The sequence below is a fragment of the Armigeres subalbatus genome, chromosome 3 (genome assembly GCF_024139115.2).
Source record: "Armigeres subalbatus isolate Guangzhou_Male chromosome 3, GZ_Asu_2, whole genome shotgun sequence".
NCBI classification, from domain to species: Eukaryota; Metazoa; Arthropoda; class Insecta; order Diptera; family Culicidae; genus Armigeres; species Armigeres subalbatus.
The window spans coordinates 52,081,334-52,102,204 of NC_085141.1; the positions used below are offsets into that span (position 1 = coordinate 52,081,334).

General features: G+C 40.1%; 1 protein-coding gene and 1 long non-coding RNA gene across 11 annotated transcripts in view; both read right to left on the bottom strand.

The window, feature by feature from the left end:
• Positions 1-20,871, bottom strand: part of LOC134224557 (glutamate-gated chloride channel) — a 288,157-nt gene that overhangs the window by 65,689 nt on the left and 201,597 nt on the right. The gene's annotated exons all lie outside the window — the stretch shown is intronic.
• Positions 1,336-4,180, bottom strand: LOC134227243 (uncharacterized). Its single transcript, XR_009983637.1, has 2 exons — positions 3,032-4,180; positions 1,336-2,940 (listed from the first exon to the last, which is right to left on the bottom strand). It is a non-coding gene; the product is annotated as an uncharacterized LOC134227243 (long non-coding RNA).

Genomic DNA, 20,871 nt, shown 5'->3' on the forward strand with positions numbered 1-20,871 from the left:
TTTTATTACGGCTATCTCAAACATGGTAAATATGAGTGAATACCTGAAAGTCGTTTTGCCCCAGGGGGGGGGGGACGTTTTGGGGCGTCTTCCCCTATATTTAAGTGTGTAGAGCCGAGTTAAAATATTAGACTAAAATATCTGCACTCAGCTATTAGTTTTATGTTTATGAAGTTTATGAACTGCTTTCTCCTACCACATTGCACGATGGGCCACGCCGGAAAATTAGGAGGAAAAAAATTCTCCTTAAGGATGATATTTTAGGAACAAAGTGTCTTCAGCAAAGCCTACGCTTATTATTTAAGGCTTATTTTGATGTTTGTTGCAATAGGGTGGTCCTGCAACATGGTGGCACCACTTGTCTACCGATCGATCCGGAGGCGACCTCAGATATGAAGCACACCCACTCATCTTCTTCGTCCTGTTGCCGATGTGACCTAACAAATGAAATAACCAGTGGGGGTCGTTTGGCATAATGCCGCTTGGCATAAGTGGTTTAGCATAGCGGCCGTTTGGCATAACAATTGTGAAATCATCGATTTCAGAACTTAAGTAGAATATGTGCAATTCTTTAGAATTATGGTCGCTTTTACATCAAAGGAGAGATGTTGTGTAACCAACTGCCCCTAATGGCATTACCTTGAAGTCCACTACTCCGAATGGGACAGTACCCCGAAATTCACAATCCCGAATGGGACACTTCCCCGAAATCCATTACCCCGAAAACATTGCGAATCTGTAGTATTCCATTATTATGTTTAACATCAACAGATATCGATGAATCGCAACATGACAATATTTGCAGAAAAATAGAAAATAGAGTTACTTAGAGAAATGCATTAAAGATTCTGTTTAACCAACAGTTTTGATTTTTCGTCTAATTAACTGACTAAAACTGACATTTTACCCCATCATAATCTGGAAAAGTACTAATGAAAATGAGTGTAAGAGCCTTCATTCAATAGAACGCATTACACACACACCCTTACTCACTCACTTTCTTTACATAACTAATTATTACTCACTCACTATTACTCTCACTCACTTATCAATTTTCACTCATTCATTTATTCTCAACCGCTCACCCTCTCTCTTGCTCGCTCACTCTTACTCACTCACTCTTACTCGCTCACTCATTCACTCTTACTCGCTCACTCACCCACTCTTAGTCACTCACTCACTCTTACATACTCACTTACTCACTCACTCACTTTAACTCATGCACTCCGTGTTACTACCTTCTCACTCTTACTAACTCACTTACTCTCACTCCCTCTTAGTGACACGCCCGCTCTTATTCACTCACTCAATCTTGCTCATTCGCTCATTCATACCACTCACTCACTCACTTTTAATTGCTCATTCTATCTTACTCATTCACTCACTCTTACTCACTCTATTTTACTCATGTACTCATTGTTACTCGCTCCTTTTCGCTTACTCACTCGCTTACTTTTACTCACTTGCTCACTCTTGTTCATTAACTCACTCATACTAACTCACTCACTCTTGCTCATTCACGCACTCATATTTACTCACTCTTTCACTTTACTCGGTGTCAGGCCATTTGGCCGAACGCCATTTGGCCGAATGCCGTTTGGCCGAATAGGTAAAAAAATACCTCAGTTTAGGAGTGGTCCTTCATCCTTCATCCTTCTTTCTTCCTTTCTTCTACTTCCTTCTTCATCTTTCTTCTTTCTTCTAGCTTCTTTTTTCCTTCTTCTTTCTTCTTATTTTTTTTCCTTCCTCTATCTTGTGTCTCCCTTCTTCCTTCTTTCTTCTTCTTTCTCCCTTTTTCCTTTTTTCCTTCCTCTATCTTGTGTCTCCCTTCTTCCTTCTTCCTTTTTTCTTCTTTCTTCTTTCTTCTTCTTTCTTCCTTCTTATTTCTTCCATCTTCCTTCTTTCTTCTTTCTACTTCCTTCTTCTATCTTCCTTTTTCCTTGTTTCCTATTGCTGCTTCCTCCTGCGAATGGAAACATTCGAGATACCGGATTCGATGGTAGAACGCGAGAAGTTAGCGGAAACAATGTTCTTCAAAAACAAAACGGATCGGATCTGGTTTGTGAAGAAGGGAATCATGGGCTACACAGACCTCCACAGAAAGATTAAAGAGGATGAAGAGGAAAAGAAACTAGCGCAGTCGACAACTCAACGACGGGAACACTTTATAACTGTGGGATCGGGCGAGCGATCTCCACCAAAGAGACATCCCGCATACAAGATACTTTTGAAACTTCTTCGGAATAATTTTTAGTATTATTTCTAATGCTTTCGGCTTCGTAGAGTTTTTAATTAGCCTAATAAGTAAATGAAATGGTAAAAAAATCGGAAGGGTTTCCTCTCATCTTCCTTTTTCTTTCTGTTTTCTTCTTTCTTCCTTCTTCTTTCTGCCTTCTTCCTTCTTCTTTCCTCCTTCTTCCTTCCTCCTTCTTCCTTTTTCCTTCTTCCTTCCTCCGTTTTGCTTCTTCCTACTTCCTTCTTCCTTTCCTTTTTTCTTCCTTTCCCTTCTTTTTCCTTTTCATTCTGATTCATTTACTTCAGTTTAGGGGTGGTCCTTCGTGCTCCTTTCTTCCTTCTTCCTTCCTCCAACTTCCTTCTTCATACTTTCTTCTTGCTTCTTTTTTTCCTTCCTCTATCTTACCAAGCAACACATATCAGACTAAAATGGTTGCAGTAACTTCCTTGTGACTAAATCTGGTCACATAGGAGCTGCAGTATGTGGAACATGTGTGCTGTCTTTTTCTCTTCTTCCTTCTTTCTTCTTCCATCTACCTTACTGCTGCTTCTTCCTGCTTCCTTCTTCCTTCTTCTTTCTTTCTTATTTCTTCTTCCTTCTTCCTTCTTCTTTCTTCTTCCTTCTTCCTTTTTCCTTCTTCCGTTTGGCTTCTTACTTTTTCCTTCTTCTTTCTTCCTTCGTCCTTCTTCCTTCTTCCTGGTTACCTGGAAGGTTATCTCAGTTTAGGAGTGGTCCTTTATCCTCCTTTCTTCCTTCGTCCTTCTTCCTTCTTCCTACTTCCTTCTTCCTGGTTACCTGGAAGGTTATCTCAGTTTAGGAGTGGTCCTTTATCCTCCTTTCTTCCTTCTTCCTTCCTCCGATTTTCTTCTTAATTCTTTCTTCTTGCTTCTTTTTTTCTTCCTCTATCTTTTTACTCGCTTCTTCCTTCTTCCTTCTTTTTTCTTCTTTCTTCCTTCTTCCTTCTTTCTTCTCCCTTCTTCCTTCTTCCTTTTTCCTTCTTCCGTTTTCCTTCTTCCTTCTTGCTTCTTCCTTCTTCCTTCGTCCTTCTTCCTTCTTCCTACTTTCTTCTTTCTACTTCCTTCTTCCCTTCCTTCTTCCTTCTTAATTTTTTCTTCTTCCTTTTTCCTTCTTACTTTTTCCTTATTCCTTTCCTTTCTTCTTCCGTTTTTTCTTTTTATTCAGAGATTCAAAATGATTGCTACTTGCTATCTCACTTATCACTTCTTACCTATCACATCTCTTTTTTACCAATACATTTTTACCAATATCTTCAAGCTACTCATTTCTCATTTGTCACTTCTCACTTCTTGCTTCCCACCACAAACATTTCTTGCTTCGCACTACTCACTTCTCACTTCATAAGGAAACGTACTTCAACAATTCGGCCAAACGGCATTCGGCCAAATGGCGTTCGGCCAAATTACCCTTTCGGCCAAATGGCATTCGGCCAAATGACTCTAAACCCGTTTACTCACTTATTCATTCCCTAGTAGCACAGTTCAGATCGATTTGATTGCAGCAACTCCAATGAGACTGGATTCGGTCGCATATGAGTCACAGTGACTGATATATGATAAGTGTGCTACTCGGGTTCTCTATTACTCATTCACTTAATTTAACTTACTCTCATTAACCTATTAACTCTTACTCACTCTTACTCTCCCACTCAACCACTCGTCTATTCCAAGACCATGCTTCATCCATAATCCGTTGCTTTTACTACAGCGACCAAGAAACAACTTCAACCTTGTCGCCTTTATAGCCATGCTGACGTTGCCTCCGCCTCTTTGCATTGTGTGCATGAGAACGTGCCTGCATAATCTCCCCCTACCCTTCAGGACTCAAGCTGTGGGGTGTGTAACGGGGTTCTAAGGAGTAAGAATACTTAGGACCATACTGCATTGAAACAGTACAAGGCGAAGGGCAAACTGTTGTTCATTTATATTTATTAACTTTTTTTTCTTTTTTTTTAACTCGAGGTGAACCGGTCTAGGGCCGAAAACCTCGTAAATAAAGACAATAATAGTAATAAACTTTTATTGAGTAAACTAGCTTTATGTACCCGGCCTTGCTCGGAATTGCCAGTTTGATTCGCAGTTTTTTTTTTCACAATCGGAAAATGAATAAACCAATTGGTCAACAGGATAATTGCGTTATCTTATCGATACTTCATCATTTGATCAAAAGAAGGCAGATTTCATTTGAAAACATTGACTGATTTTGGAAAAGGGAGCGAATCCATAATCGCCATATTCCGGGCAAACGTCTATTTCTAAAGAAGGACAAACATCCACCGATGCCTTATTCCGAGCAAACGTCTATTTTTAAAGAAGGGATCACATTCACCATCCAGAAGGAAACACATTAATCATTGCTTTTTACGTTGGGCAAACCATGATTTCGATAAATGGTTGAATTGATCGATAACTAAACAATACAATAATGGGTTCAGAAGTTAGGCTGGAGCACACACACAAACATACAAACATTGAGTTTTATATATCTCGGCAACTTATTCAAAACGACGTATGTGATTTTGTAAACAAAGATGCATACGTCGATTTGTCAAATATGATGACACTCCCACGCAAACCAACACAACGAACATGTAGCCGAAACCTCCCCCTACATGTATGTGGCGATCGTTTGCGTGGAAGTTCTATCAGATTGCAGAAATCAATGTTTAAATTTTTGTTTTCAAAATCACATACGTCACATACGTTGAATAAGTATCCGAGATATATAGATAGCTAATAGCTATATGTATCCAGCTTTGCTAGGGACTGAAAAGTAAATTATACAATTAAAATGTCCAATGCTGTAGCACGGAACCCACAGAGGTAGATCTACCACTCATAGAATTGTACCTTTGTATCAATATATTTTTATATATTTGTTTGGCCCTTCTTCCAAAAATAGAGAATAAGTGTACCAAATCTGGTTGGAATTTATCCTGGGAGTTACACTGAATTGCTCATTTTTTAAAGACAACCCCTTCCCCCATAACTTTCCCTTTTCCAAAATGACCCTCCACCTTCTTTGTTATCTTCTCCTTAGAATAGAAAATGTGTGCACCAAATTTGGCTGAAATTGGTCCTGGGAGTTGGGTGTTACACTGAATTGCTCTTTTTCTAAAGACAACCCTTCCCCTTACCCTCCTTTTCCCAATGATCATCCCACCCTTTGTTATTTTCTCCTTAGGATAGAGAATGTGTGTACCAAATTTGGATGAAAGCGGTCCAGGGGTTCAAAAGAAACACTGAATTGCCTGTTTTCTGAACAATACCCCTCCCCAGACCCCTCCCTCTTTCCCAAATTACACTTCCATGTGATCGACTTCTCTTAGTGAATACGTGTACAATATTTGGTTGATATGGGTACTGGAAGTTGGGAGTAACACTGAATTGCTCGTTTTATAAAGACAACCCCTCCCCATACCCTCCCTCTTTTACAATGACCGCCCCACCCCATTTGTTATCTTTTCTTTAGGGTAGAGAATGTGTGTATCAAATTTGGTTGAAATCGGTGCAGGGGTTCAGAATTTACTCTAAATTACCCGTTTTCTGAACAATACCCCTCCCTCTAGACCCCTCCCCCTTTCCCAAAATCTCTCATATGAGTGTTTCCTTATAGTGAATATGTGTACAAAATTTGGTTGAAATCGGTCCTGGGAGATGAAAGTTACACATAATTGTTCGTTTTCTAAACAAAACCCCTTCCCCTTTCCTAAATGACCCTCCCACCCCCTTTGTTAACTTCCCCTGAGGATAGAGAACGTGTGTACCAAATTTGGGTGGATTCGGCCTAGTGGTTCAGAAGTAGTTAGCGAACATACATACATAGATTGGTTTTTATATTGAGTAAATTTTTTCATTGATGTGATGTTTAAACGAAATAATAACTAATTCGGGGTACTGGCTCATTTGGGAAAGTGTCCCATTAGGGGTAATGGCATTCGGGGTAGTGAATCATTCGGGATACCGGATTCGTATCTGCCTTTTCCACTTACCATCTTCTTCGCAAGGCAGGAGACAAGAGAGGATATGATTCAATCTTTCAATTCGTGTATTTGCTCGCTTTAAGGCACGGAATTCATTTGGCAGAAATCAAAAGAAGATGTGGTTTCTTTATTCAATGCAGGCATTTGCTCGATTTAGAGGCAACTGAAGACATGATCCCTTCTTTCAACGGGTTCATTTTTCCGTCAGAAGGCAAGAGAGGATATGACTCCTTCTTTCAATTTATTTAGACATTTACTAGATTTAAGGCAAGGGATGATGTGATCCCTTTTGGCAGGATGCATTTTCCCGGCAAAAAGCAAGTGAGAATATTGCTCCTTCTTTCAATTTAGCCATTTGCTCGGTTTAACCCTTTATAAGGCAGTGGCAACTATATTGCCACCAACAAATAATATGTTTTTCTATTTATTAACAAGAGCTCTACTTATTATTTCACATGTAGTGACTTTATTTGCTTCCTAGTAACACCCCAGATGAATTTGAGCCATAAAAAAATTGAAATGTCAATTTCAGAACAGTTTTTTTACGAACAGATCGTAAGTTTCGAGTGGAAGAAGGATTTTCAGTTATAATTCGTTAAAAAAACGACAAAGATATATTTTTTCCCGTTGGTATCAATTATTTTGAATCTCCTGTGTTAGATTACTACGTGAGTAGCGTGAAAAAAGCTTTGCCTTTCTGTATATTTGGTTTTTGGATTTTTTACGAAATTGTGTTTTTTTCCCAAGGGGGACCCCCTTGGGAGAAAAAAGCGAAAATTTTTTTTTTCACTTATAATGCGTTTTCTGAATAGGACTCTTCACCAAAAAATGTAACGTACCTTGATTTGACTGGCTCTACGTAAAACCAAATTTTTAAAAATCTTTTTATATTTTTGTTGTTGCCTGTTTTCCCGCTTGCCGGGCAGTGGCAACTATATTGCCACCAATGTTGTCCCGCTTCGCGGGCAGTGGCAACTATATTGTCACCAATGTTTTACCGCTTGGCGGGCAGTGGCAACTATATTGCCACCAATTTTTCAATGTTTCTGAACTGTTTAATGTATAACAAACATACATTTGAGTTTAATACCATGTCAACATTGTGTCCTATTGTTGTTTTTGTTAATTTATTGTTTAGATTCGTCTGCCTTATAAAGGGTTAAGGCAGGAGGAGATATGATCCCTTCTCTGAGAGATGCATTTGCCCGGCAGAATGCTAGTAGGAGGATATGACTCATTCTTTCAATACAGGCATTTCCCCGGTTTAAGGCAAGGGGATATATGATCCCTTCTTTCAAGGAATGCATTTTCCTGGCAGATGGCAAGAGAGAATATAACTCCTTTCAATTCAGGCATTTTCTTTGTTTAAGGCAAGGGAGATATGCTAGTCCTGCATTAGTCTCAAGAAAATCCTTGCGAAAAAACACCGTACCAATAATAGAAGCACCAAACTAAAAGTTGGACAAGCTATTATCAATAGTCGCTTGCTTTACGGCCTTGAACTAACGTGTCCCGAACCTCATCGACGCCCTCTCGCTGTTTTCAACAGCTACGTCCGACTAGCTTCCCCAAGTAACCTATAAAAGCACTATATTTCGCCAAATCGGGCATATAGTGCTACTTTAATGCATATAAGTTTTTAAATAGCCGTATTATAGTGGCCTTATATGACACATCGACCTCATCATCGCCTCCTAGTTCAAAAGAGGAGAAAACCCGGACGAACTAAGAATAATATTGGAATTAAGCGCAACGAGCTTCCGTAATAGCGAAATTCGGTGTACCGACGGATCCATCTCCAGTCGAGGAGTCGACTTTAAAGTCTGTGGGCCCAAACTGGCCAAATCGAAGATTCTACCCCGCCAATGTAATATTTTTTCCGTCAAAGCCGCCACTGTTTTATCGCGGCCACCCTTCCGGCGAACAAACTAATCGTGGTCTTCACGGACTCCGCTAGTGTGATTTCCGCTCTTCAAAGCGAGCGAGACAAAACACCCCTGGATCCAGCTTTGCCTAGATTCCGGGCCACTGCTGCATTAGGGGAAATACCGAAGCCGTAGCTCTGGCTAGTGTCGGGCACGAGGGATTCCGTTACACCTGTTCCATTCCGCTGGCCGACGTTAAGAAATGAACGAAGAGCGTCTTCGGCCAGTACTGGACTCGGACTCAAAGGATCCATCGGCCCCTGGAGTGACCCTGTTTCTCGAAAAGAACAGCAAGTCATATCGAAGCTCCGGACCGGCCACACGAGGGTCTCACACAACTTCGGTGGAGGCCGAAAACAGTGTGGAGCACTTTATGTGAAGATGTCCCAAGTACGACGACCCCCGAAATCTCTATGGGATTCCAGGTTGTATTCAGGACGCACTGGCGGACGACGGAGCTTCGATAGTTGTCCTTTTCTGCTACCTTAAGGATGCTTAAGGTTTATATTTTCAAATATAGTCCTGGGGCACCCCAAACACTCTGCTTAGAGGGTAAGTCCTTTTACCAAAGGCGAACGGGCTTTTTGCGGACCCCCACCAACTGGGACCACACCCTGTCGTTCAGCTGGATTCTCTGTAGGCAGTAGTAATTTGACTGAAAATCCCATTACTTATTGGCATCCCCAACCCAAAACCTTCATCCTTTACAAGGCAGTGAACTTGTTAAGGATGAAAGTTTTGGGTTGGGTATGCCAGGCTTATGACAATTGGGTCCGAAAATGAAGAATCAATATTTTATTTCCTTTCAGAAAACGATGAAGCTATTCGTCCTAAACACGTCAGATTTTTTTCCGACTCAGAAGTCGAAAGGAACATTGTTTAATTTGAAATTAGATGGACAATGCTTCCTCGACATTTTCGATCTTGTTTGACGTACATAATAAAATGGTATAATATGGTTTGAATTTCAAACGCATTAAGAAAACACCGCAGGGCACTTGCCTTAACTTTTGACAGTTAATATATGGGTCTGACGTTTTGTCCTGATTGTTCATTTGCTCTGAAATGTTGCCGTTTCAGCAACAAAAGTTGCTCAGGCCAAAACATGTCTTAAAATGTCTTATACACAAAAATATCATTTTTACTGACTTCTTGACCGATGCACTATCGTTTGCAACCATAAACGAGGTAGGGCTTCAAGACCCAACGGATCATCTGACCTGGGACATAGGAACAGTCCACTGGATGACAAAACACGGGTTTCCTCAATTACCTATAAGGAACCATCTATACCTCAATCAAAACCCTGTTGTCATTTGTTGAGAAATTTTATTATTGCTTGTGTTATCGTACATAATGTTTAATCCATAACTTTAAATTATTTTAAAATGTTTTACATTAAGTATACATATGTCAACTGGCGCTGCTGGTCCACCTTTCTCACCCTAGCTTCGTGAACGCTGAAACTGGCGAGATCCTCGGTTGGCCCACGAAGGAAACTCATCTAGTTCCCTTCCTTCCTTAGGGGCCCCACACACGCTCCGACGTGTTGTACAGTTTGATTTTGCTCCGACTTGTGGTGGGCGGAGTCAAATGTTGTACAACTAAGTTGCATTGTGTGTGGTGATGTTGTACAACATTGAGGAACTTCCGATGAAATTTCTAGAGGAATTCCTGAAGGAACACCCAGAGGAATTCCAGGAAGCGCAATTCCTTAAGGAACTTCCGCAGAAATTCCTGGAGGAGCTATAGGAGGAATTCCTGAAGGAACTTCCGGAGGAACTTCCGTAGAAATTCTTTGAGGAACTTCCGGAGGAAATCCTTGGAAAAATTCCAAAACAACCAGAATTTCTGGAGCAACTTCCGAGGGAATTCCGGGAGAAATTTACAAGGGAATTTTAGAATGAACTTCCGGAGACATTTCTGGAGGAACTTGCGGAAAAATTCCTGGAGGAACTTCTGAAGGAATTCCTGGAGAAACTTCAGGAGGATTTCCTGGAAGGAATTTCTGGAGGAACTCCGGGAGGAATTTCCGGAGGAGTTCCTGGAGGAACTTCTGGACGAACTCCCGGAGGAATTGCTGGAGAAACTTGCGGAGGAATTCCTGGAGGAAATCCAGGAGGAACTTCCAGAGGAATTCCTGGAGGAATTTCGGAATTCCGGGGGAACCCGGAGAAACCTGCAAGGCAACTTCCGGAGGAATTCCTGGAAGAACTTCCGGAAGACTTCCTGAAGGAATTTCCAGAGTTGTTTTCGTAGGAATTTCTGGAGGAATTCCGGGAGGATCACCCGCAGGAACTTCCGGGAGGATCATCCAGAGGAACTTCCGGTTGAATTCCGGGTTGAACTTCCGGAGCAATTGCTGGAGAAGCTTCCTGAGGAATTCCTGAAGGAACTTCTGGAGGATTTCCTGTAGGAATTTCCGGATGAACTCTGGAAGGAATTTCCGGAGGAACTCTGGGAGGAACATCTGGAGGAACTTCCGGTTGAATTCCGGATGGAACTTCCGGAGGAATTACGGGAAGAGCTTTTGGAGGAATTCTGGGAGAAACTTGAACTTGTAATTTTGGAGGAATTCCGGGAGAAACTTCAGTTGGAATTTCGGGAACAACTTCCGGTTGAATTCCGGGTGGAGCTTCCGGAGCAATTCTTAGAGGAACTTCCGGTGGAGTTCCGGGAACAACTTTCTGGAGGAATTCCGGCAAGAACTTACGGAGAAATTCCGGGAAGAATTTTTGAAGGAATTCTGGGAAAAACTTGAATTTCGAACTTCGGTAGAATTCCGGGAGGCACTTCCAGAAGAATTCCGGGAAGAACTTCCGGAGGAATTACAGAAAGAACTTATGGAGAAATTCATGGAGGAGCTTCCGGAGGAATTGCGGATAGAATTCCCGGAGGAATTCCAGGAAGAACTTCCGGAGAAATTCTTGGAGGAATTTGAACTTGGAACAATCCAATTATTTTTTCTGGAGAAACTTCCGGAGCAATTACTTCCGGAGGAATTCCGGGAGGAATTTAGGGAGGAAGTTGCGGATAAATTCTGGGAGGATTTCAGGGAAAGCTTCCGGAGGAATTCCGGGAAGAGCTTTCGAAAGGAACTTCCGGAGATCTGCTGGAGGAATTCCAGAATAAACTTCCGGAGGAACTCCAGGAGAACCTTCCGGAGGAATTCCAGAAAGAACTTAAGGAGAAATTCCGGGAGGAGCATCCGAAGGAATTCCTGTATGGACTGTGGACAGATTTCAATCGCATTCTAATCTATCATCACTAAAATGTCAATAACATGTCATTCACGTTCCAATAAAATTCAATTCAATCCACAACCAATCTTATTTTAATCCCATTCCAATTCAATTCCAATCTAATTGCACTCCAATCCAATTCCACTCCAATTCAATTCATCCAATTCAGTATTCGTGAAAAAGCACCTTTCAGCATATACAGAAAGAAAATGACTAAATATAACTTTTGTTGGAGTTTTGGTTTTACCAACTGTTCGTCAGACGGTTGTACAAACTGAATTGGTCGCACATACTTGGGGGTGGAGTCAAAGTTGTACAACATGTCGGAACGTGTGAGGGGCCCCTTAGTGTTGAACTCAATTTATAAATTAAAAGAAAAACACGTCGTTCAATCCATTAAGAAAAAACAAACAACCATGCGTTCACTATTATTTTATATGCAATTGAGTCGTTTTACACCACCATCCAGGCGTTTTACCCAGACCCATTTTCAAAATATTTTTTAAATGCGTTAAAAAGTCATGAAAACCTTGTTGTTTTCAATAGGAAATCATTGTGAAATGAAGCTGGTTTGGTAGATATTGCATCTACACTTTGTAATGGTTCGGTATTCTCGTAAAAACATCGAAAAAGCTTAAAGGGTGCATTTAGGACTGTTCTCTCCTTCTTGTACATTGATGATGAGTGCTAGTCCCAAGCAAACATATAGGTTGGTTCTCTGTGCAATAACATACATATAATAACGATACGAAATCGAGGTTCCATTTAAGGCGAAATTTTACGGAATTTTTATTGAATTGCCTTTGCATTAAGTATGTTAATAACATTTTGAAGTCAATTAACAGTTTTGCGACCAACAGCAATTTAATTAAACTATCAGGTTATGTAAAACACAGCGTTCTCGTTGATATACCGTTGAGGAAAAACAATTTCGTAAAAACAATGAGAGTATTTAGATATGATTTTTTTTTCTATTTGTATTCCAGTAAAAATAATTCTTCACTCCAGTGGGAATCTTCTATATGTAACATCGTTTATATCATCCTCCTCCACCAGGAGTGTGCGCAGATATATAATTGTTAATAGGAAGCAGTATTGGAGAAAACGACCATCATCATGAGCATGAAATTAGGACAAAGTGTTGAGAAATGCCCTCCATGTGCAATGAGGGGAGTTTGCTAACAGACAATACTATAGTGGCAGCCAGGTGGAAAGAGCACTTTGAAGATTTGTCGAACGGTGAAAATGAAGGTGTATTAAGGAGCAGGATGGACATAGTCGGCGACGGTCAAGCGGTGGAACTACCAACGTTGGACGAGGTAAAGAAGGCTGTAAACGAGCTGAACAACAGTAAAGCTGCTGGGAAGGACGATTCCGGTCGAGCTTCTCAAACACGAAAGTGAGCAGCGGCATTAATCAATCCACCACATTATCCAGAAAATATGGAAGGATGAAGAACTGCCTGCCGGCTGGTTGGATGGCCTCATATGCCCAATCTATAAGAAAGGGCACAGACTAGAGTGTGCCAATTACAGTGGGATCACCCCTCTGAGCTCGGCGTACGAAATACTGAGATCGCTTGAGGAGTCCTTCGTCGGTCAATACCAGGCAGGTTTTCGTGAGGGCCGATCAACGACGGAGCAGATGTTTAGCCTGCGGATGATCTTTGATAAATTCCGGGAGTACAACTTGCCGACTCACCATCTGTTCATTGATTTCAAAGCAGCGTACGATTCAGTGAAAAGAAACAAGCTGTGGCAGATAATGACCGAACATGGTTTTCTGGCGAAACTGATTAGACTGATACGTGCAACGCTGGATGGCTCGAAATCAAGTATTCGGATTGCAGACAAAGTGTCAACCTCGTCTGTGATCTTAGACAGATTGAAGCAGGGTGATGCACTTTCGAATTTATTGTTCAACATTGCTCTCGAGGGCGCAATGAGGAGATCTGGCGTGCAGAGGAACGGGACTATCATCACACGGTCGCATATGCTGCTGGGTTTTGCGGACGACATCGACCTCATTGGAATCGATCGCAGAGCAGTATTGGAGGCTTTTGTCCCGCTGAAGACGGCTAGGATAGGCTTAAGGTCACTCCTCACGAAATCCAAGTTTCAAAGTGCTCGCGTTTTCGGGGGCACACCACTCGATACGGAAGCAACGCACAACTGTCATTTTTATTTTTTCACGCATGCTGCGACGAAGCAAAGCTAAATCAACAAAAATGACAGTTGTGCGCCGCCTCCGTATCGAGTGGTATGCCCCCGAAAACGCGACTACTTGGATTTCGTGAGGAGTGACCTTTTAACTATTAACTCTACCAAAACAAAGTACATGGTGGCAGGTAGAGGTAGAAGAAGACCTAGTGGTGTTGGTGCTGAGGTAGTGCTTGATAGGGATGTGTTTGAAGTTGTTGAAGAATTTGGTTACCTTGGAATGCTTGTGACATGTGACATTGAAGTTTCCCGTGAAGTGAGAAGACGTATTGCTGCTGCAAAAAGGGCATTTTACGGATTACGTAACCAGCTTAGGTCCTGCAACATGCAGACGGAAACGAAATTTGCTCTTTACAAAATTCTGGGGGGCAAATAGAAAAGACTACAAATGACAGAAGTGGGAAAACGAATGATAATTGGAAAAGTTTAGCAGTTCCGTTTATGGGTACTTTTCTGGGGGAACGGATACGGTGATGGAAAAGCTTCTTATATTTTGGGTTGGGTATGACTCAATACTTATTATTGAAACTGGATTCTACCAGTGGCCCCTTATGGACATGAAGCATGGACGTTAAAAGAGGCGGACCGGAGAGATTTCGAGGTTTTCGAGCGAAAAGTGCTGCGTACAATACTCGGAGGGAAACTAGCAAATGGTGTGTGGCGCAGATGCATGAATCATGAGCTGTATCAAGTATACAAAGAAGAAAATATTGTGAATCGTATAAAATACGGCAGAGTTCAGTGGGCTGGTCACTTAGTGCGAATGTCGGAAGAAAGAATAGCGAAAACAATATTCAACAGAGAACCAGCGGAAGGCCACGAACACGCTGGCTGTACGCGATGGAATCGGACCTGGGGACCCTGAATGTTCGGGGAAACTGGAGGAACATCGCCCAAGACCGACGATTATGGAGCTCTACAATACGCCAGGCATAGGTGTATCGACGCTGTAGCCAACCAGGTATCCAAGTAGGTAGAAGTCGCTAGAAATAAAAAATAAAAAGGATCTGGGTTGTTGGTATCCAAAATCAGAGTTCATGGGGCCTGGCGGCATTCAAGAAACATGGATGAATGAGAAATATGTCGCATTAAACTAAACATTGAACAATTATATCCTTATATTAAATTGAACGCAGAGATTCTGGGTTGGCATTAGCCAGATCTCGATAAGTGCACAATTGCCAATTTTAGGAGTTATTAACTCAACTCATATTAAAGCTACTACAGTTTTTCCGAATCATTGGATATGATTCTGAGTAAATGCAAGTTAGTGTATGCTGCATTTGATTAAATTACTTCTCGCCTGTTACTGCTAAATTACAACCATCATTATGCCCGCTTGGATGACAGTAATCTAGTTACTGGCCATGCTGTGTGGTTGATTTAATTCTCCCATTCCGCCCCAATGGCGGGCGAAAAAGTTTTCTCTGTTCTGGGTAGTCAAAAAATCAATTTAACAACCCACCCCCATGGTGGAAAGTACATTTTATGACAATTAAAAATCATAACGCTTGCCAGGAATCGTGGAGCGAAAACCATTCCGAAATTAGCTAATTAGGAGAGAACCCTCTACCGCGACCATGTTTTCAGCTGTTTGTAAATTCAACGAAAAGATATTTCTTCGCTGGGCTGGAAGACTTAGGACACAAACTTAGCGGAATGATCGAGCGCGCGTGTATCAGGGATTGCCGACGACCACCAGCATCCTTCGGGGGGGGGCAAATAGAAAAGACTACAAACGACAGAAGTGGGAAAACGAATGCTAATTGGAAAAGTTTAGCAGTTCCCTTTATGGGTACTTTTCTGGGGGAAAGGATACGGTGATGGAAAAGCTTCTTATAATTTGGGTTGGGTATGACTCCATACTTATTATTGAAACTGGATAGGTTTCCCATTTCGAAAGCTATCGATAGAATTGCTTATTTTGTGGAAGTGCATAATTGCATTGAACCCAAACCAGCCGGCTTGAATTACCATTTCAGATTATGGAGCCATCCAAGACCTGCTACTATTATCGTCATTATCTACTTACCATACAGTGATAGTAAAATATAAAAAAATAGAAAAATTAATTCAACATTTAAGTGCTCCTTCGTGTTTTTGTAATATTCAAAATTTCATTATAATGGAAGAAAATTTCCAATCCGTAAACGTCCCATCCAGTATTTTGCGCTCGATAATTTTATTTCATTTTCTAGGAATGTGAAAGCCACGAGATGTTGACAAATCAATAATGAATATGATCAATGTTTTAAGAGGAGAGAAAATCTGCAACCAGACACCTGGGTGAAGAAGACTGAATTCATTATGCTGGACTAACTAAAACCAGCTTCTTTTGCACTAGCAGCCAATTTCCTCCGGCCCGCAATTCTAAGAAATCTAAGGGTCTGTAAGCCTCACACAATATGAGTGGTCTTCTAGAATCGGCGGCATTTTGATAGTGAAGTGCTTTCAGTCACCTCCGCTGCCCTAAAAGAGGAATGTTGGTGGATTTGGAATGGCGAATACAAGAGGCGTCGATTTGCACGTTGGGCACGTAAAGCAGTGAGCGCAATGCTAAAACAGCCACCCCTTGAAGTATTGCCGGAAGAATCGCGCTAGTATAAGAAAAGAAAATGAAATTATTATCGAAAATGCTTGAGAAAAATACGTACAATCCATTGAATAACAAGACGGAAAATATTTGATACTAATGATTTGATCCAATGGTTTTTATTTAATCATGGCCTACATTGATTAAAAATGTAAAAATTTAGTACCTCTTGATTTGTTTTTTGGGTGCATATAACTTACATAAGCTTAAAACTATAGACATATTTGCTTGTAAAAAACAACAAATTGCGCCCGAATAATTTTAAACATAGAATCGATTTTGTGAAATAGAAAAATTAAATCAACATTCATGTCCTTCCTTCGAGTTTCCGTAATGTTCATAATTTCATCGTAATAGAAGTGTTCGTGGAACGTTTTTCCGACAGCCAGGAAAACTCTTCCCGCCTCCCCACCAACAAGCTGGAAATTGCGCCTCCAATCGTGGGTCGAGATTATAAATAAACGACTCCAAATCTAGCGATAAGCCAAACAAGTCGAACAAAACACCATTGCGGAAGCTGTACATGACGATTCTGACGAAGTTTGATGGCCTGGCACAGGAAGGGGAAACCTACAATAAGGAAGACTTTGAACATCATCATGAACAGGAACTTTATTTCTGTTTCAAAGAGAATTTCAGCCCAAGGCAGGTTCATCTCAGAATGTTGGGGAATGATTGCAGAATGATTTTTGAGAAGCTGGAACGGTAGTTCTTATTACAATTAAATAAAAAACGGGAACATTTCAAATGTTGATACACCTATCAGCAAGATAAATCATCATTGAATTACTTTGGCATTGGTGACTAGTTTTGTTTTTCATGTAAGCATATTCCAGAAAATTTGCCCATTTCTCCCTTTTATTAGAAAAGGAATTCATATTCTCTCATGCATTATGTAAAATATATTTTTCAAAAGAAATATTCTTGCGCTCTCCCAAAACGCTCATACATGCAGATATCACTTCATTTGTCAAGCTGAGTCTATTGGTATATAGCATTATGGAACTTCACGCCTTCAATTAGGCCATATGTTTATTTGTTATTTGTTAAAATAAAGGATCATATCTCCTCTTGAATTGAACCCAGCAAATACTTGGATTTGAAGAAGGAATCATAGCCTCTCCGCCTTTCGGGCAAATGCATTCTTCGAAAGAAGGGATCATTACTTCCCTTTTCTTGAACCGAACAAATGCCTAAATTGGAAAAAGGAACGTCTGTTGCCGTCTGCCTGGCAAATGCATCCTGCGCAAGAAGGGATCATATGATCATATGATATTTTCCTTTGACTTAAACCAAGCAAATGCCTGAATTGGAAGAAAGACTCATATCCTCTCTTGCCTGCTGCGGGGCAAATGCATTCTTCGAATGAAGGAACCATATCTTCTATTGCCGTCTGCTGGTACGATACATTGTTCGAAAGAAGGGATAATATCTTCCCTTGCATTGAACCGAGCAAATGCTTGAAAAGAAAGAAAGAACCATCTCATCTTTTTGCCTCCTGCTGGACCTTCTGCCATCCTTTGAAAGATGGGATCAGTGTTGTCCTACACTCAGTGCAAAAAAAATCTGCTCTTTGATTTTACTCCATCTAAACGATTTTATAGTCTTAACTAAGTAAGTGCAACTAATAGAAGGATATTTGAATTTTTCTAAATGTCATGTCAAACTATTGAAAAAAATGCACACCAGAGCCTCAGGAGCGCGCGCACTGAAAATACACTGGAGTGTTTTCACTGGCGTGCATTTTTTGACAGTTTGACATGACATTTAGAAAATTCAAATATCCTTCTATTAGTTGCCCTTACTTAGTTAAGACTATAAAATCGTTTAGATGGAGTAAAATCAAAGAGCAGATATTTTTTCAATGAGTGTAGGACAACACTGGATGGGATCATATCTTCCCCCGCCTTAAACCGAGAAAACTCCTGAATTAGGAGAAGAAACCTTACCTTTTGCCATCTGCCGGGCAAATGCATCTTTTGAAAGAAGGAACCATACCTTCGCTTGCCGTATGTCGGAAAAATACATCCTTTGAAAGAATGGATAATATCTTCCCTTGCCTTAAACTTAGCAAATGTCAGAACTTAATAAGGGAACAAGTACAAGTTATGAACTTTAATTTAATACCTGAACTGTCGAGTTGTAAGCGAATATAAGGTATGCTATATCAAAAATCATTTCCTACTGCTCAAAGCAGAAATCAATCTTCCGTATTTTGTCATTACCCCTATGAAACTTCCAGTAGGCCTTAATCTCAGGCCACACAAAGTTTAGTCAGGAGTTTAGGAGTTGATGATACAATGTACCATGCGTCTCCATGTGTCTGTATGCTTATTGCTTATACGCTGAGACGAGACTTGTAAAATCGCTGCTATCCAGCTTTTTACGCTAGCCATAAATCAACTATGGTAATTCAAATTTGACACATGCTGTGTACAGATTTTATAGGGCAGTCAAAGTAGCCTTAGAGGCGTGCTAAAAAAAAGTAATATGTCAAAAAATGTTGCATTGTTTTGAAATCCAAACCGATTCAGTATAGGGTAACGGTACCAATAGTGGAGGTATTAGTAGATCGACAAAAGAAAATATTTGTTTTAAATTGATAATTATGGGAAATTTACAGCTTTAATATCTTAATCAATGGATAAACTAATGAATTTGCTAACAAAAATGAGATTGATGCCATTTAACATCAATAATTACCAAATATTGCTTGCACCACTATGGGTACACGGTTCCTTTAGTGGCGGTAAAATTAATTTTGGTTCCCACAGTGGTGCTATCCATTGGCTTCTTATGAGACTCGCCACTATTGGTACAGTTGCACAACTATAGGTGCAAGGGAGTCAATTTTGTTAAGGAAAATCATCGTTTTCAATAGTTTTTCAAGCGAAATTTCTGGATAAGTTGCATTTAACAGAATATTTGAAGCACGATGCATTAACTATAACCATTGTAAAGTGTATAAATATGATAAATCTCATTGAAACCCCACTACCTCCACTATTGGTGCTACCTCCACTAAGGGTACGGTTACCCTAACCGTTTTTATTTTCTTTCAGATGTGTTGACCAATATTTAATATGTTTTTATTTTTAGGTGGTTATTAATTCCAAGTTTTTTGTGCAGCTAAGCAATGAATATAATTCATCAGAAAAACAAACAAAACATAGATTTGATATTTGAGTTTGCTTTGATGAAGCTTATCCCGAGAATACGAATTGGATTCGGAGAGGGAACCAAAACTATAGAAGAATAATTCGAGGCCTGAGCTCAGAAATTATGTATTTTCAATAATATATCAATTATCACACACAAAATTCCCGCTCACAGCTCTCCAATCGCTACAGTATTTTATGGCGTATTATCAGTTGAAGGCCGTTTAGCTTGTATATTTTATATTTTCTCTGTTGAATTACATTTGTAATTTCTTCAAGTTCTGAACAAGTGCAAGACAGTGGCAGAAACAGATGTAAAGTCCGATTACATGTAAGTTCATGATCAGTATTCAATCTAGACATTAGAAGCTTTTTTCATCGATTCATCTGGAATAAAAGAAATTATTAAAAATACGTATGTCAAAATTATCAAATCTGATCTCCTGTTTTGCGTTTCCATTTAAAATGTTAAAAAAGTGTTAGATACGAAGTAAAATATCGTGAAGAAATAATAAATCGATAATTGGACATCAAAACAATGCGAAAAATTTGACATGTCAATTTGTTCAGCAAATCTCCTAAGGTTGCTAGGATTGCAAGTACTTAAAATCTGTACACGGCATATGTCAAAATCAACTATGGTAATCATACGTGGCTATAATTAGGGATCCTACATTCAGAGATATGCGAAAGCGGCCATCTTGAGCCAATCGATCATTGAGAGCTGTCAGAATCTGAGCCAAATGAACATTGTTATTGTTGCGGATTGAAAGGTATTGCGATTGTAATGAAAAAGATTTTACGAAAAGTTTTGTCGAATAAACAATTTGTTTTACACTGGCTAGTTGAAGTAGTCTAGTTTATGCATGGTACTTTGTTCATTTGTATTACACTTTTATTTTAGTGATATAGTGCATATTGGACGTTAGATAACGAAATATAAAAATGCCATTATACGCAAAGTCATGTTCGAGCTCCAACATTTTGCGCCACGGCAAGTGCTGGCAGCGTTTGTTTACGAAAGTAACAGCGTTGCTAAATCGTCTGGAAAAGTATTCGCACATCTCTTAATATAGGATCCCTAGCTATAATAAAAAGCTGGATTTTTGTCTTGTTTTGACATATATGTTCTTCTTTTCATCACAGTTGACCATGGGTTTTCAACTGTTCCCTTGAATGTTTCACCTAAGTCCCGTGCAGACTCTTCTTAGTACAATGAAAGAGTTTCTTATTCACTAATTTATTGATTGATTTTCATTGGCTTTTATCGGTGAGATCCCTAGTAACATTTTGGTTGTATGCTGGTTTCATAACACACTTGTAGAGTAAATTATGATCTTCAAGAGCGTTATAAAACTTCAAATGTTACTTGGGATCGAACTACCTAAGCTCGAAGTGGAAGGGAGCATGTTTACAAAGCACGATGAAGCACAGAATTGAAAGTTATCGCAAGCGAGTGACAAGTATGAAATTGTATAGAAGTTGAAACGTAAGCAGA